The sequence below is a fragment of the Coregonus clupeaformis genome, chromosome 10 (genome assembly GCF_020615455.1).
Source record: "Coregonus clupeaformis isolate EN_2021a chromosome 10, ASM2061545v1, whole genome shotgun sequence".
Lineage (NCBI taxonomy): Eukaryota > Metazoa > Chordata > Actinopteri > Salmoniformes > Salmonidae > Coregonus > Coregonus clupeaformis.
Window position 1 is genome coordinate 4,205,942 of NC_059201.1, and position 19,077 is coordinate 4,225,018.

The 19,077-nt window shown below is 42.2% G+C and overlaps 1 protein-coding gene across 1 annotated transcript in view; it reads right to left on the bottom strand.

The window, feature by feature from the left end:
* The window catches only part of LOC121574703 (metabotropic glutamate receptor 7-like), a 318,674-nt gene that overhangs the window by 298,327 nt on the left and 1,270 nt on the right, over nt 1-19,077 (bottom strand). The gene's annotated exons all lie outside the window — the stretch shown is intronic.

Sequence of the window (19,077 nt, forward strand, 5' to 3'; positions counted from 1 at the left end):
GCCAAAACACTGGAACAATCAACAGCCCCTATTCTCAATCAACAGCCTCCTATCGTCAGATGACCTGGTGCTGCTGTCTCCCACAAAAGAGGGGCTACAGCAACAATTAGATCATCTGCTAAGAGTTCTGTCGGACCTGGACACCGACAGTCAATCTCAACAAGACAAAAATGTTGATATTCCAGAAAAGATCCAGATGTCAGGGAAACTGATATCCATTTTTAGTGTGGGGTCCGTTTACGAAAAAATAATTTGACAAATGCGACAAACAACCAATTGAAACCCTACGTGCATAATTCTGTAAGAGCCTCCTCGGAGGACAGAGAAAAGGCAAATTCCCTCTTCGGATTAATATCGTAAAAATAGCCACAAAGTTATAATCATTTAAAAATAAGTGACCTCCACTCCTACCATTACAAAGCCTTCAACTGACAAGAGGTGACCATAGAGAAGAGTCCCCTCAGCCAGCTGGTTCTGAAGCTCAATTCACTAACCACTACCAACAACCCAACAAAGCCTCAGGAGAGCACTCAGAAAATCTGGTCCAACAAAATTATCACAAAGCAAAAATAAAAATATATAAACTAACGAAACCACAAAAAAATCTAAGTAAACTTCAATGCTATTTATCGCTAAACAGACAGTACAAGGTGGCAGACTATCTGACCACAGTGACTGACAGAAAACTGAGGAAAACACTAACTATGTACAGTGGGGAAAAAAAGTATTTAGTCAGCCACCAATTGTGCAAGTTCTCCCACTTAAAAAGATGAGAGAGGCCTGTAATTGTCATCATAGGTACACGTCAACTATGACAGACAAATTGAGAGAAAAAAAATCCAGAAAATCACATTGTAGGATTTTTTATTAATTTATTTGCAAATTATGGTGGAAAATAAGTATTTGGTCACCTACAAACAAGCAAGATTTCTGGCTCTCACAGACCTGTAACTTCTTCTTTAAGAGGCTCCTCTGTCCTCCACTCGTTACCTGTATTAATGGCACCTGTTTGAACTTGTTATCAGTATAAAAGACACCTGTCCACAACCTCAAACAGTCACACTCCAAACTCCACTATGGCCAAGACCAAAGAGCTGTCAAAGGACACCAGAAACAAAATTGTAGACCTGCACCAGGCTGGGAAGACTGAATCTGCAATAGGTAAGCAGCTTGGTTTGAAGAAATCAACTGTGGGAGCAATTATTAGGAAATGGAAGACATACAAGACCACTGATAATCTCCCTCGATCTGGGGATCCACGCAAGATCTCACCCCGTGGGGTCAAAATGATCACAAGAACGGTGAGCAAAAATCCCAGAATCACACTGGGGGACCTAGTGAATGACCTGCGGAGAGCTGGGACCAAAGTAACAAAGCCTACCATCAGTAACACACTACGCCGCCAGGGACTCAAATCCTGCAGTGCAAGACGTGTTCCCCTGCTTAAGCCAGTACATGTCCAGGCCCGTCTGAAGTTTGCTAGAGTGCATTTGGATGATCCAGAAGAGGATTGGGAGAATGTCATATGGTCAGATGAAACCAAAATAGAACTTTTTGTTAAAAACTCAACTCGTCGTGTTTGGAGGACAAAGAATGCTGAGTTGCATCCAAAGAACACCATACCTACTGTGAAGCATGGGGGTGGAAACATCATGCTTTGGGGCTGTTTTTCTGCAAAGGGACCAGGACGACTGATCCGTGTAAAGGAAATAATGAATGGGGCCATGTATCGTGAGATTTTGAGTGAAAACCTCCTTCCATCAGCAAGGGCATTGAAGATGAAACGTGGCTGGGTCTTTCAGCATGACAATGATCCCAAACACACCGCCCGGGCAACGAAGGAGTGGCTTCGTAAGAAGCATTTCAAGGTCCTGGAGTGGCCTAGCCAGTCTCCAGATCTCAACCCCATAGAAAATCTTTGGAGGGAGTTGAAAGTCGGTGTTGCCCAGCGACAGCCCCAAAACATCACTGCTCTAGAGATCTGCATGGAGGAATGGGCCAAAATACCAGCAACAGTGTGTGAAAACCTTGTGAAGACTTACAGAAAACGTTTGACCTGTGCCATTGCCAACAAAGGGTATATGACAAAGTATTGAGAAACTTTTGTTATTGACCAAATACTTATTTTCCACCATAATTTGCAAATAAATTCATAAAAAATCCTAAAATGTGATTTTCTGGAAAATAAATTATCATTTTGTCTGTCATAGTTGACGTGTACCTATGATGAAAATTACAGGCCTCTCTTATCTTTTTAAGTGGGAGAACTTGCACAATTGGTGGCTGACTAAATACTTTTTTTCCCCACTGTACATACTCAGTGAGCACAGTCTGGCCATAGAGACCGGTCGTCACAGGCAAACCTGGCTGCCCAGAGAGGACAGGCTGTGCTCACTCTGCCCCCGGGGAGAGATAGAGACAGCTGCATTTTCAGTCAAACTGTGACAGATTTGCTGTCATAAGAAATACATTCTTCCTCAAAATTATAAAACAATAAGAAGAATTTGAAAACCTAAATGATGGAGACAAACCTAAATACATACTTGGTGAAAAACCAAAATGCTGTGTTTTAGCAGCCACATTTGTAGCCTCCTGCCACAACCTGAAGGACAGCCAGTGAGGAGCAGAGTGTGATTATTCAACCTGAAGGACAGCCAGTGAGAAGTAGAGTGTGAATATTCATATTTGCCGATTATGTGTTGTAATTGCTGTTAATATGAGTACCACTATCATTTCTATTGCTTCATTACCAACAGTCTAGTATATTCCTGTCTTTGTCCATCGTCACTATATGTGTGACTCGTTTCAGGAAACTAGGCGTTTGTCTCGCGTCACTACTTCACAGGAGAGCCATTTGAACGTAAACTTTATTTTATATCAAAATGCGTTTTTTGGCAGAAATGCCTTCTGGAACATGTGAACATTCTTGTGCCTTAACAACAAACATGTATGCCATCTGTAAATATGAATACAATTGTTAAATTACAAGCCTAGTTGGTTTAGCTATGGAAAAATACAGGAACCTTCCCGCTAGCCATGATTGGCTGAGATAATGGATGGGCTGGACATGCTGAGAGATGAGTCCAGATTGGTCTGCCATGTAGCACGCTTCTGTCTATAACATGAGCTGGTCAGTATGTGTAGGTAATCCTTTCTAACGCAGCTTTTTTTTTTTAAGATATCAAAGTGTTGCTCTCTGCTTTCTGGAGGACTATGTTTTGAAATCTGTGGAAGGCCCGGTGGAATTAGAGTATGATAGCTAAGGAGATGGAGAAAATTCTGGCGTTTGATTGCAAATATGCAGAGGGAGTCTAAAAGAGAACACACAGAAGGCTGTTGTATAAAACACCTGTCTCCGGATTACATCTTCAAACTAAGGGCAACCATGGCATCCGTGACAGAGAGGGAGAAGCGTCCATCCATGTATACGGGTAAGATAGTTTAGCTAGCTACATTTTAAGATATTACACGTTTCTAATTTTGTCAGAAAGTCATTTTAATTTCAAGTTAAAGCGTACTGTTAGGTAGCTAGCTAACGTTAGCTGGCTGGCTCACTAGCTAATGTTACGTGAATGATCTGTTTAGTAATATTATTCGTATCTCAGAGCCATTTGCATCGCTAGTTATAGCCTAATGCTAGCTGGCTAACATTGAACCTGGTTGGTTAGTTACCTGTAGATTCATGCAGGGTAGTAACGTTATGAGTTGGGATTATGGTTAATTGTTTATCTAGCTAACTACATGTCTAAACAAAAGACTCCACTATGCAAGTAACCACTTCAATAGAATGTTCATGATGTCACTGCGATGACATATCAATATACTTAGCTGGTACATTCGCTCTTGCTATCTACTCCGATTTCAGAGCACTCTCATCTGAGTGTGCCAGAGCGCAGAATAACTGATGAATTTACGAACGCTCAACACCCGTTGAATATGGCCGGTGTCAGTAAATGTTGGCAAAAAAGTGTAATTAAATTGTTGCCAACAGCACAGTCATAGTCACCAACACTCTGGACAACATAAAAACAGTCTAACCAGCTCTGCTAGGGCTGAGCTGAGCTGTTCTCTGTGTCTGGAAGTAGCTAACAAGCTAGCCAACGTTAGCCAGTTAGCTTGGGAGCTTGACTGCTGTTGTAAGGTCAGAACAATCGGATGAACCCTAGAGAAAGAGAGAGAGACAGATAGAGACAGTGAGAGAGATTGAGAAAGAGAGGGAGACAGATAGAGGCAGATAGAGACGGATAGAGACAGTGAGAGACAGATAGAGAAAGATAGAGACAGTGAGAGACAGATAGAGACAGTGAGAGACAGATAGACACAGATAGAGACAGATAGAGACAGATAGAGACAGTGAGACAGAAAGAGACAGTGAGAGACAGATAGACACAGATAGAGACAGATAGAGACAGATAGAGACATGTATAGACAGTGAGAGACAGATACAGAAAGATAGAGACAGTGAGAGACTGATAGAGACAAATAGAGACAGTGAGAGACAGGTAGAGACAGTGAGACAGATAGAGACAGTGAGAGACAGATAGACACAGATAGAGACAGTGAGAGACAAATAGAGACAGTGAGAGACAGATAGAGACAGATAGAGACAGATAGAGACAGACAGAGACATATAGAGACATTGAGAGACAAATAGAGACAGATATAGACAGATAGAGACAGATAGAGATAGTGAGAGACAGATAGAGATAGTGAGAGACAGTGAAACAGATATAGACAGTGAGAGACATATATAAACAGTGAGATACAGATAGAGACAGTGAGACAGATAGAGACATATGCATACAGATAGAGACAAATAGAGACAGTGAGAGACAGATACAGACAGATAGAGACAGTGAGAGACAGATAGAGACAGATAGAGACAGTGAGAGACAGATTGAGACAGATAGAGACAGATAGAGACAGATAGAGACAGTGAGAGACAGATAGAGACAGATAGAGACAGATAGAGACAGTGAGAGACAGATACAGACAGATAGAGACAGTGAGAGACAGATTGAGACAGATAAAGACAATGAGAGACAGATAGAGACAGATAGAGACAGTGAGAGACAGATACAGACAGATAGAGACAGTGAGAGACAGATTGAGACAGATAGAGACAGATAGAGACAGTGAGAGACAGATAGAGACAGATACAGTGAGAGACAGTTAGAGACAGATAGAGACAGTGAGAGACAGATAGAGACAGATAGAGACAGTGAGAGACAGATAGAGACAGATAGAGACAGTGAGAGACATATAGAGACAGTGAGAGACAGATAGACACAGATAGAGACAGTGAGAGACAGATAGACACAGATATAGACAGTGAGAGACAGATAGAGACAGTGAGAGACAGATAGAGACAGTGAGAGACAGATAGAGACAGATAGAGACAGTGAGAGACAGATAGACACAGATATAGACAGTGAGAGACAGATAGAGACAGTGAGAGACAGATAGAGACAGTGAGAGACAGATAGACACAGATAGAGACAGTTAGAGACAGATAGAGACAGTGAGAGACAGATGGACACATATAGAGACAGTGAGAGACAGATGGACACATATAGAGACAGTGAGAGACAGATAGACACAGATAGAGACAGATAGAGACAGATAGAGACAGATAGAGACAGATAGAGACAGATAGAGACAGTGAGAGACAGATAGAGACAGATACAGTGAGAGACAGATAGAGACAGATATATATTATCTACATAATTAACCTGAGGAGAAGATTGGCAATTTCTACCCCTCCATCTGTCCTGCTGGTTGAGCTCTAAATGACACCTTATTTCCTATATACCGCATTCGTTTTCACCAGGGGCCATGGGGCGTAAAATATGCATACAGTGCACTGATTCATACCCTTTTACATTTCACCGCAGAACACAAAGGACCTTTCTATATAGAATATAATTCAAAGTACAAGAAATGTCCCTTTGTCATTGTGATGCAGTGGGATATTTTGCTGAGCAAGTCTGAGGAGTCAGAAACCGGCCAGTCTTTATTAGTCTGAGGAGTCAGAGACCGGCCAGTCATTATTAGCAGTGATGGGAGAACTATGACTTGACTGGATCAGGACACACGTTCACACACACACAAACACGCTCACACACACACACGGACACACACAACCTAACATCCCACTAGATCATTCACTAAATCAAACATCAGAGAGAGAAAGAGAGAGAGAGAGAGAGAGAGAGAGAGAGAGAGAGAGAGAGAGAGAGAGAGAGAGAGAGAGAGAGAGAGAGAGAGAGAGAGAGAGAGAGAGATTTGAACTGTCTTTATTATTTTGGAGCTTTTGTGAGTGTAATGTTTACTGTAAAAAAAAAATTGTTTACTTCACTTTTGTTTATTATCTATTTCACTTGCTTTGGCAACGTTTTTCTAATGCCAAAAAAGCTCCTTAAATTGAAATTGAATTGAGAGAGAGAGAGAGAGAGAGAGAGAGAGAGAGAGAGAGAGAGAGAGAGAGAGAGAGAGAGAGAGAGAGAGAGAGAGAGAGAGAGAGAGAGAGAGAGAAATTGTTTTTATTTAACCTTTATTTTGACAGGGAGTCAATGCTGAAACCAAGGTCTGTTTTCCAGATGAGCCATGTATAGCACCACAATACACATCAAAATACAATAAACACATTAAACTACACATTCATATACACAATAAAATACACGTTATTATACACCACAATACACGAAAAGCAAAACACAATAATAAAAAACAGACACATTATTCAGCAAAAAGGTCCCCTAACAATCAAAATGCCCTAGAGGCACCCATTCCTCCAAGTGTATTATAGATCATTCCACACCAGTGGAGGCTCCTCAGAGAAGGAAGGTGAGGACCATCCTCCTCAAAGAATTTCATAAAAATAAAAATGGTGAAACATCCTTTTTAGATAAAACTATACTAAATATATTCACGTCGCCAACTAATATATTAAAACACACTGTTTTGCAATTAAGGTCTACAGTAGCCTCAACAGCACTCTGTAAGGTAACACCATGGTGTAGCCGGAAGACAGCTTCACGTCCTCCTCTGGTTACATTGACTTCCATACAAAACCTAGGAGGCTCAAACCCCTTCTATAGACTTAAACAGCAATAATGACAACTTCCGGAGAACTTCCTCCAACCTATCAGAGCTCTTGCAGCATGAACTGACACGTTGCCCACCCAATCAAAGGATCAGAGAATGAATCTAGTACTGAAAGCATAAGCTACAGCTAGCTAGCACTGCAGTGCATAAAACGTGGTGAGTAGTTGACTCAAAGAGAGAGAAAGACAATAGTTGAACAGTTTTTAACAAATTAATTTCTTCCAAATGAAGGAGAAGCAAGAGAGAACGAGAGAGAGAGAGAGAGATCTTTCTTTCTTCATTTTTTTTTTTTTTACTTTCATTTTCACTTACTTATCTAGAAAATGCAGCTAGCTAGTTTAGTCTACTCAAACACCCGGCTCAAACAGAGGGATGCTATGTTAGCTAGCTGGCTATGACTGTCCAACACAACACTGGAACTCAAGGTAAGTTTTTGGTTTTACTAATTTATTTTGACCGGGGCCTGCAGGTGTAACTGTTAAACTGCTTACTGACGGAACACTGTACTGCATGATTGTAGCGGGTTTACTAACACGTTAGTTCTATTAGCTATGTTTACTATGACCTTACTTTAGCTAATATGGTGTCAACGATGTAGGCTGTGTGTAGCGGTTATGATATGGTTTGGCTTGGTAAAGGTTTTTTCACCTGGTCACATACAGCTGATGTGTTGTGCACTGAAGTCCACAAGCGAAGCGAAAATGTGAGAGGAGGACAGGCCGTAGATGCGAGAAGGAATACAACGTGGCTGCTATGAAAGTGAACTGTGTTTACGTGTGATCAGGGGTGTATTCATTTCGGCGATTCTGTTGAAACATTTTTCTTAACGAAGGAAGGGGTGAACTTACCTCAATTTGTCCAACAGAAACTCTTGTTTGCAACTGTTGGACTAATGATTACACACTAGATCAGCTACATGCAGGCAAGAGTGTGCAAGGTGGTATTGAATGTGTCACTGTCTGTCACCTTGATTACAAAATAGTATCTCAATGTGCACCTACGTTATGAACTTTCATTCATAGGCTAGGTTGTAGCAACCTCATGATGGGTACAATGACAATGTTAGTATCATTTAGTAGCCTAAACCTATCGATGTTACATTGAACTGGGTGAATGGAATATGAATGACAGTCATCCAATATCCTGTAATTGAAATTGTTCCACACGTAAGGTGCAAGGAACTTAAAGGCTGATTTACTTAACTCTGGACACCAAAGGAGTCTCCAGAGTTAACCAACCCTGGCTTGATAACTTGTCATTTTAAATCTTAACAGTGATGTTAGGTAAGTCGGAAGTTTTGTGGAACAGGGCTTTGTAAACAAAAAGAGGGTAACAGTGGATGCTGTTGAGGGGAGGATGGCTCATAATAATGGCTGGAACGGAGTGAATGGAATGGCACCAAACACATGTGTTTGACGTACAGGAGCAGTCAAAAGTTTGGACACACCTACTCATTCAAGGGTTGTTCTTTATTTTTTACTATTTTTTACATTGTAGAATAATAGTGAAGACATCAAAACTATGAAATAACACATATGGAATCATGTAGTAAGAGTATGCCAAGAGTGTGCTAAGCTGTCATCAAGGCAAAGGGTGGCTATTTGAAGAATCTCAAATATAAAATATATTTTGATTTGTTTAACACTTTTTTGGTTACTACATGATTCCATATGTGTTATTTCATAGTTTTGATGTCTTCACTATTATTCTACAATGTAGAAAAAATAAAAAGAAAGAAAGAAAAACCCTTGAATAGGTGTGTCCAAACTTTTGACTGGTAATGTATTTGATAACATTGCACTTATTCGGCTCCAGCCCATTGCCATGAGCCCGTTCTCCCCTATTAAGGTGCCACCAACCTCCTGTGGAGTGTAATGATGTGATCTACGTGACTTCAAAGAGGTCCAGCCAGCTTTTCGGTAAAGAATACAGTGATTAGTAATAAAACTGCCTCCTGTGATAAAACGAAGGGAGCTGTGAAAAATGACATCCAAGGCTTTAAGAGGAGATGCAGCTGCACTTTAATAAATAGTATCACCATAATCAACAACAGGTAGAAAGGTTGACTGCACAATCTTCTTCCTGCTGACTAGAGAGAGAGAGAGAGAGACAAGATCTGTTTCTCTAATAAAAAGCCCACTTTAAATCTTAGTTTCTTAAGAAGCTCAGTCCTATGTTTTTTTTTAACTATAAATCATTGTCAATCCAATTACCAAGGTATTTTTGTATGCAGGGACTCGTTTGATTATAGAACCATCCGATGAGTAAAGATGCAATCCATCTGAGACAATCTTATGAGAACTTGAAAACAACATGTATTTAGTTTTGCCCGTATTAAGTATGATCAGCAAGGGCTTTCTACACAACTGTACAATCAGACTGTCACAGCCAGTCAGCAGCGTACTTAATAATATCATCCACATATAGATTATTATTTTTTATTTTTTTACCAATATCATTTATATAAATAATGAAAAGAACAGGTCCTAGTATAGACCTCTGCGGAACACCTTTAATGTTTCTTCAAGAAATTAGGACTTAACCCCATAAATCACGATGGCCTGAGTTCTGTCACTAAGATAATCATGAAACCATGAACAGGCATCAAAAGGTCAGGCCTATCGAGGACAACTGATGCCAGAAAAAAAATAGCATGATCAACAGTATCAAGAGATTTTGACAGGTCCACAAACACATTTCATTTTAGTGTCTATGGCACTGATAAGATAATTAACAACTAAAGTGGTTGCTGTAATGGTTATGTGCCCAGGCCTAAACCCTGATTGGTTAACATTCAAGATACATTTCTCGGATAAAAATGAGCAGTTGTACATTTACCAAGGATTCAAGAAACTTAGCTAGAGAAGGAAGCCTTGAAATGGGGCAATGATAATTAAGATAATTACTATCCGTGCCCTTATGGAGTGGCAGCACAAGAGCAGATTTCCATACTTTTTCAATATTTCCTGATAACAATGTTAAATAAAGAATGTGGGTTATTGAGACAACAATGATGGGCGCTGCACACTTAAGCAGACCGGAATCCAATTGGACGGCCCCTGTGGATTTCTTGTTGTCAATTGCTAGCGAAGCATACAGGAATTATTTTTCTCCAAATAATTCGAATTAGCCTTCGTAATTTGTCTTACACAATAATTCCTCAGTTCCTTAAAAGCTTGCCAGCCCGGGCTTAAGCCTGTGTTGCTGGCCTTGACCCTAGCATAATCTCTTTTATTAATGACTTCGGATAATTCCAGAGTGTACCAGGCATTCGATCTACCTTTAACCCTTTTTGAAGGGAGCATGATTATCCACAATAGTATCGAAGGCATCTGCAAAGAGGCTCAAAGCTAAATCAGGATCAGGGATAACTGAAATACAATCAAGTTCACTAAAATAAAGATAATGTAAAAAAGCCTGTTCACTGAAGTTTTCAAAGTTACCTCTTCGTGACGACACGAGGCTTAGATGTTTGTATTCTCATATCTCTATCACAAACAACTGGACAACGGTCACTAATGTATTGGGTGAAGACACCTGTAGAAACATATTTCTCTGGTGTATTTGATAAGATAAGATCAATCAGAACAAACAAGCTACGTTCAATAGGTGGTTGCAGGCCCTGTCTGATGGTTGATATTCATATACAGTGCATTCGGAAAGTATTCAGACCCTTTGACTTTTTCCACAATTTGTTATGTTACAGACTTATTCTAAAAGTGATTAAATAAAAATGTCCCCTCATCAATCTACACACAATACCCCATAATGACAAAGGAAAAACAGGTTTTAAGAAATGTTTGCAAATGTATAAAATAAAATAAAAACGGAAATACCTTATTCACATAAGTATTCATACCCTTTGCTATGAGACTTGAAATTGAGCTCAGGTTCATTCTGTTTCCATTGATCATCCTTGAGATGTTTCTAGAACTTGATTGGAGTCCACCTGTGGTAAATTCAATTGATTGGACATGATTTAGAAAGGCACACACCTGTCTATATAAGGTCTCACAGTTGACAGTGCATGTCAGAGCAAAAACCAAGCCATGAGGTCGAAGGAATTGTCCGTAGAGCTCCGAGACAGGATTTTGTCGAGGCACAAATCTAGGAAAGGGTACCAAAACATTTCTGCAGCATTGAAGGTCCCTAAGAACACAGTGGCCTCCATCATCATTAAATGGAAGAAGTTTGGAAACACCAATACTCTTCCTAGAGCTGGCTGCCCGGACAAACTGAGCAATCGGGGGAAAAGGGAGGTAATCAAGAACCCAATGGGCACTCTGACAGAGCTCCATAGTTCCTATGTGGAGATGGGAGAACCTTCCAGAACGACAACCATCTCTGCAACACTCCACCAATCAGGCCTTTATGGTTGAGTGGCCAGACAGAAGCCACTCCTCAGTAAAAGGTACATGACAGCCCAATTGGAGTTTGCCAAAAGGCACCTAAAGGACTATCAGACCATGAGAAACAAGATTGAACTCTTTGGCCTGAATGCCAAGCGTCACGTCTGGAGGAAACCTGGCACCATTCCTACGATGAAGAATGGGGGTGACATCATCATGTTGTGGGGATGTTTTTCAGCGGCAGGGACTGGGAGACTAGTCAGGATCGAGGGAAAGATGAACGGAGCAAAGTACAGAGAGACCCTTGATGAAAACCTGCTCCAGAGCACTCAGGACCTCAGACTGGGGTAAAGGTTCACCTTCCAACAAGACAACGACCCTAATCACACAGCCAAGACAACGCAGGAGTGGCTTTGGGACAAATCTCTGATTGTCTCTGAATTTCCTTGAGTGGCCCAACCAGAGCCCGGACATGAACCCGATCGAACATCTCTGGAGAGATCTGAAAATCGCTGTGCAGCGACGCTCCCCATCCAACCTGCCAGAGCTTGAGAGGATCTGCAGAGAAGAATGGGAGAAACACCCCAAAATACAGGTGTGCCAAGCTTGTAGCATCATACCCAAGAAGACTCGATGCTGTAATTGCTGCCAAAGGTGCTTCAACAAATTACTGAGTAAAGGATCTAAATACTTATGTAAATGTGATATTTCAGGTTTCTTTTTTGGAATAAATGTGCCAAATTTCTACCAAAATGTTTTTTGCTTTGTCATTATGGGGTATTGTGTTTAGATTAATGAAGGAAAAAAATAATTTAATCAAAAATTTAATCAATAATTTAATCAATTTAATCAAGACTTTCCGAATGCACTATAACACTTGAAATGTCTATATTTTTTAAACCTTTTTGAGTGTAATGTTGACTGTTAATTTCTACTCGTTTTTTGTTGATGTTAAATTTGTTTCTTCTCAGTTTTTTTTATTGTTTATTTCACTTGCTTTGCCAATATAAATGTATGTTTGCCATGCCAAAAAATCCCCTCTAAATTTAATTGAATTTAATTGAAAGAGAGAGAGAGAGAAGAGGAGAGAGAGAGAGAGAGAGAGAGAGAGAGAGAGAGAGAGAGAGAGAGAGAGAGAGAGAGAGAGAGAGAGAGAGAGAGAGAGAGAGAGAGAGAGAGAGAGAGAGAGAGAGAGAGAGAGAGAGAGAGAGAGAGAGAGAGAGAGAGAGAGAGAGAGAGAGAGAGAGAGAGGTAGAGGAGAGGAGAGGGGAGGAGGGGTGAGAAGGATGCTTTCCCTCCTCAAGGACAGAAGGTTGACGAGAGGCTAATGATCGGTGGCAGCTCAGTCAACCGGTGAATTCATATAGGCAAACAGCACAGCAGTACTTAAGGAAAACTCCATACAGCCAAGCAACCAGCCAGCTGAGACTGAACTCTGGAGTCTGATGTGCTCTCTGCATGCAACAAGCACATGTAAGACTGAGAGTTTAGGAAAGAGGATATACAGTCCTGTGGGTCCCCAAGCAGCACGTGTAGGTATGAGAGTTAACAGGGGGTCACTGAATCCATATAAGAAACACTCTGGGGAAACGTTTTGGGAAAAATCAAATCCAGCACCAAGAGTGTCAACTGCCCTTTCAGGATAGGTTCACCACAAATGTAATAGAACTCCTGCCAGCACCACTGACTGCACCCAGCAGAGAACCCTGCTGAGATCCCTGCCGAGATCCCTGCTGAGATCCCTGCTGAGATCCCTGCTGAGATCCCTGCTGAGATCCCTGCTGAGATCCCTGCTGAGAACCCTGCTGAGATCCCTGCTGAGAACCCTGCTGAGATCCCTGCTGAGATCCCTGCTGAGATCCCTGCTGAGATCCCTGCTGAGAACCCTGCTGAGATCCCTGCTGAGAACCCTGCTGAGATCCCTGCTGAGATCCCTGCTGAGATCCCTGCTGAGATCCCTGCTGAGATCCCTGCTGAGATCCCTGCTGAGATCCCTGCTGAGATCCCTGCTGAGAACCCTGCTGAGGACCCTGCTGAGATCCCTGCTGAGAACCCTGCTGAGAACCCTGCTGAGATCCCTGCTGAGAACCCTGCTGAGAACCCTGCTGAGATCCCTGCTGAGATCCCTGCTGAGATCCCTGCTGAGAACCCTGCTGAGAACCCTGCTGAGATCCCTGCTGAGATCCCTGCTGAGATCCCTGCTGAGATCCCTGCTGAGATCCCTGCTGAGATCCCTGCTGAGATCCCTGCCGTGGGTCTGGACTGAGATCCCTGCCGTGGGTCTGGACTGAGATCCCTGCCGTGGGTCTGGACTGAGATCCCTGCCGTGGGTCTGGACTGAGATCCCTGCCGTGGGTCTGGACTGAGATCCCTGCCGTGGGTCTGGACTGAGATCCCTGCCGTGGGTCTGGACTCTGGAGTCAGTGTGTGTTTTTTTTACCATTGCAACAGGGGGTCACTGTCTCGGACGTTATCAGGATCAGGGACAGACCTTGGGTTTAATCTTCTAACAAGACCACCAGGCTGGAGTCGACATGCTTCATTATACAGGGTAAAGGGAGCTGTCGTTATCTCTGGAAGTACTGTATAGGCATTGGGTGGTAAACAGTGAATCGGCTTCATTGTCTCATGTAATGAGATTGTTGAGTAAAAAGCATGAGCTGATGCACACCCAAAGATGTTTGGGGAGGTGCTGACTAACGGAACAGTAAACTGTGTAGAAAGAAAGAAAGAAAGTTGCACACTATATTATTGACATGGTCCCAACAATTGAATGGGTAAAGAGAAAATATGTATTTTGAAAGTACAGTGTATTGACCACAGCCATATGCGGGAGTCTATTGTATCAGTTTACTTTCCCTGCCAAAAGGGTGCAAGTAATATTATGCACCAACGCTTCTGTGGCATGAAATGTACCCTTTCTCTCCTGTGAAATTAGCTAAATGTCAGTTCCACCCTTCTGGTCTCTCCTCCCTCATACTGTCCTGAAGACATAGGGTCCTGAAGACACAGAGTCCTGAAGACACAGAGTCCTGAAGACACAGAGTCCTGAAGACACAGAGTCCTGAAGATACAGAGTCCTGAAGACAGAGTCCTGAAGACTCAGAGTCCTGAAGACACAGCGTCCTGAAGACACAGAGTCCTGAAGACACAGAGTCCTGAAGACACAGAGTCCTGAAGACACAGGGTCCTGAACACACAGAGTCCTGAAGACACAGAGTCCTGAAGACAGAGTCCTGAAGACACAGAGTCCTGAAGACACAGCGTCCTGAAGACACAGAGTCCTGAAGACACAGAGTCCTGAAGACAGAGTCCTGAAGACACAGAGTCCTGAAGACACAGCGTCCTGAAGACACAGAGTCCTGAAGACACAGAGTCCTGAAGACACAGAGTCCTGAAGACACAGGGTCCTGAACACACAGAGTCCTGACGACACAGAATCCTGTGTGTGAGTGTGTGTGTGTGTGTGTGTGTGTGTGTGTGTGTGTGTGTGTGTGTGTGTGTGTGTGTGTGTGTGTGTGTGTGTGTGTACCTGGGGCAGATGCAGAGGACTGTGTCCCCTCAGTTTCACTGGGCATCACGTACTGAGGTTAAGGAGGAAGTAACCACACCAAGCTCCCAAAACCTCACCAAGCTCCCAAAACCTCACCAAGCTCCCAAAACCACACCAAGCTCCCAAAACCACACCAAGCTCCCAAAACCTCACCAAGCTCCCAAAACCACACCAAGCTCCCAAAACCACACCAAGCTCCCAAAACCACACCAAGCTCCCAAAAACCGAAATAATGATAACATCTTGTCTTTCCCTCGGTGGCTGGCTGGCTGGCTGGCTGGCTGGCTGCTGAGGGTGAAGGGTATGAGGGGATTCCCACGCTCATGACTCTTTCTACACAAGGGTCTCGTGTCCTAAATGGCACCCTATTCCCTATTTAGTGTACTACTAGTAGTGCACTACTTAGGGGATAGGGTGCCATTCGGGGAATTATCCACTGCCTGTCCACATTACTCTTCTGTTGTTGATGCCAGGGTGTAACAGCACCCTGAGCTAGTAACCTTTAACCTCTTCTGACTGGCAGACACAGCCCCGTGTTGCACACACACACCTCACCAATGTCATCAGCAGGCTCTCTGCTTGACAGACAGACAAAAGGACTCCCCTGGCATGTGTGGTGTGTGAACATGTTAAATTAAAGGCAATACTTATTTTCATTTTATACCTCTGAATATGAATAATATTATAAATACTCTGTATAGTGATAATAACATGAATACTCTGAATAGTAATACTAATATAAATCCTCTGAATTGTAATAATACTGTAAATACTCTGAATAGTAATACTAATATAAATCCTCTGAATTGTAATAATACTGTAAATACTCTGAATAGTAATACTAATATAAATCCTCTGAATTGTAATACTAATATTAATACTCTGAATAGTAATACTAATATAAATCATCTGAATTGTAATAATACTGTAAATACTCTGAATAGTATTACTAATATAAATCCTCTGAATTGTAATAATACTGTAAATACTCTGAATAGTAATACTAATATAAATCATCTGATTTGTAATAATACTGTAAATACTCTGAATAGTAATACTAATATAAATACTCTGAATAATAATAATAATACACTGAACAAAAATATATACACAAAAACTTATTTCTCTCAAATGTTGTGCAGAAATGTGTTAACATCCCTGTTAGTGAGCATAATCCATCCACTTGACACGTGTGGCATATCACAAAGCTGATTAAACAGCACGATCATTACACAGGTGCACCTTGTGCTGGGGACAATAAAAGGCCACTCTAAAATGTGCAGTTTTGTCACACAACACAATGCCACAGATGTCTAAAGTTTTGAGGGAGCGCGCAATTGGCATGCTGACTGCAGGAATGTCCACCAGAGCTGTGGCCAGATTATTTTATTTTATTTCTCTACCATAAGCCGCCTCCATCTTCGTTTTAGAAAGTTTGGCAGTACGCCCAACCGGCCTCACAACCGCAGACCTCTTGTAGCCACGCCAGCCCAGGACATCCAGATCCGGCTTCTTCACCTGCGGGACTGTCTGAGACCAGCCACCCGGACAGCTGATGAAACTAAGGAGTATATTTGTCTGTAATGAAGCCCTTTTGTTGGGGAAAAATGTAATTCTGATTGGCTGGGCCTGGCTCCCCAGTGGGTGGACCTGGCTCCCCAGTGGGTGGGCCCCACCCTGGCTCCCCAGTGCCACCCACCCTCCCAGGCCCACCCATGGCTGCGCCCCTGACCAGTAGATTAGGGCCTTATGTATTTATTTCAATTGACTGATGTCCTTATATGAAATATAACTAAGTAAAATCTTTGAAATTGTTGCATGTTGCAAATATATTTTTAGTCAGTATAGATATCAATACATTAATAATGTATTATTTTAAATGTAAAGGAAAAGTAGCTTCAACAAGTATACTTGTTTGAAATTGATTTACTATACTCGTACAAATGGTAAAAACAGAACTTGAAGTTACTAGGCACATTTTACTAAATAATATACCATAGTTACTTATATTATCATCATAACATATGGAGTTAAACTGTCATCATAACATATGGAGTTATACTGTCATCATAACATATGGAGTTATACTGTCATCATAACATATGGAGTTATACTGTCATCATAACATATGGAGTTATACTGTCATCATAACATATGAAGTTATACTGTCATCATAACATATGGAGTTATACTGTCATCATAACATATGAAGTTACACTGTCATCATACCATATGGAGTTATACTGTCATCATAACATATGAAGTTATACTGTCATCATAACATATGAAGTTATACTGTCATCATAGCATATGGAGTTATACTGTCATCATAGCATATGGAGTTATACTGTCATCATAGCATATGGAGTTATACTGTCATCATGACGTATGCAGAGTGGAGCAGTGGGACTGGGACTGCATTAGCATCAGAACAACATGAAGACACTGTGTGAATGGGATGTGCTGCTGCTGCTATGGTAACCAGTTACAATGAAACACCTGAATTAGACTGACGATTGAGTGGAGCAGTAAAGTAATACACAGAAAACTTCTTCCTGAAAACCAGGGGAAAACATCACAGCGATAACACTGTAAACGCAGAGCATTGGTATAGTGATGGAATGGGTGTGTGTTCTGGTGCTGCCAACATTTAGAGCCATTTGTTGGGTAATGACCTGCAAACAGCTGTGTAGCTGTAGGGATTAGGTCATATCAGTGAGTTTTCTATCAGTGTCTCTGGGGTACATAGGGATACACTGGATGACAACGGATGATTTCCCATTACACATGTAATGTCCCCATTTCCCCATGACTAGTGACACCCTATAGGACTGTGTGCAGGCATAATATCCATTTCGATGCTGGCTGACAAGCAATTACTTCCCATTAAAATGTTAATGTTATTCCCATGTCTGTATTCCCATCTCTGTATTCCCATGTCTGTATTACCATGTCCAGGCCTGTGTGTGTAAATCTGGTGTTTGTTTATGTACCTTTGTGTTAACAGGGAGTCCCGTTGAGACCAAGGTATCTTTTGTAAGGGAGCCCTGCATCTTACAATTACACAATAAATTACACATTGGGGCGGCAGGTAGCTTAGTGGTTAAGAGCGTTGTGCCAGTAACCGAAAGGTCGCTTGTTCTAATCCCCGAGCCGACTAGGTGAAAAATCTGCCGATGTGCCCTTGAGCAACGCAAGGCACTTAACCCTAATTGCTCCTGTAAGTCACTCTGGCTAAGAGCGTCTGCTAAATGACTAAAATGTAAAAATGTAATACAGCAGAATATAAAAATACAAAGATAATACAAAAATGGTGTGTACTAATTGATCAGGGATGCTGATTGGCTCCTTTAATAATATGAAGGTCGGGAAACCCTATTGATCTGCAGAAATATGCCATTTGTGACTTGATATGAACACAACAGCAATTGGATCAGGTAGGCAGGCCCTAACTATGGTCTGCCTATCAATTTAAGAATTGAATATGCGCAGAACTCTGAAGGCAGAGGAGCGCGGCGGGTGCTGTGGCGGCACAGAGCTGTCCTCTCAACACCATGCTATATGAATGTCCCAAAACGCTGTGGCCCTACTACCCACATGGTCAGAATATATGAGCAGTAGAGCGTTTGGTGTAGCGGTATGGAGCTGTTCTTTCAGCACCCAGCACCGCTGAAGCCATGTGGTCGGTAGCTGTGCTGGGAAAAGGAGGGAGCTGTCCTTTCAGCACCCAGCACCGCTGAAGCCATGTGGTCGGTAGCTGTGCTGGGAAAAGGAGGGAGCTGTCCTTTCAGCACCCAGCACTGCTGAAGCCATGTGGTCGGTAGCTGTGCTGGGAATAGGAGGGAGCTGTCCTTTCAGCACCCAGCACTGCTGAAGCCATGCGGTCGGTAGCTGTGCTGGGAAAAGGAGGGAGCTGTCCTTTCAGCACCAAGCACTGCTGAAGCCATGCGGTCGGTAGCTGTGCTGGGAAAAGGAGGGAGCTGTCCTTTCAGCACCAAGCACTGCTGAAGCCATGTGGTCGGTAGCTGTGCTGGGAAAAGGAGGGAGCTGTCCTTTCAGCACCAAGCA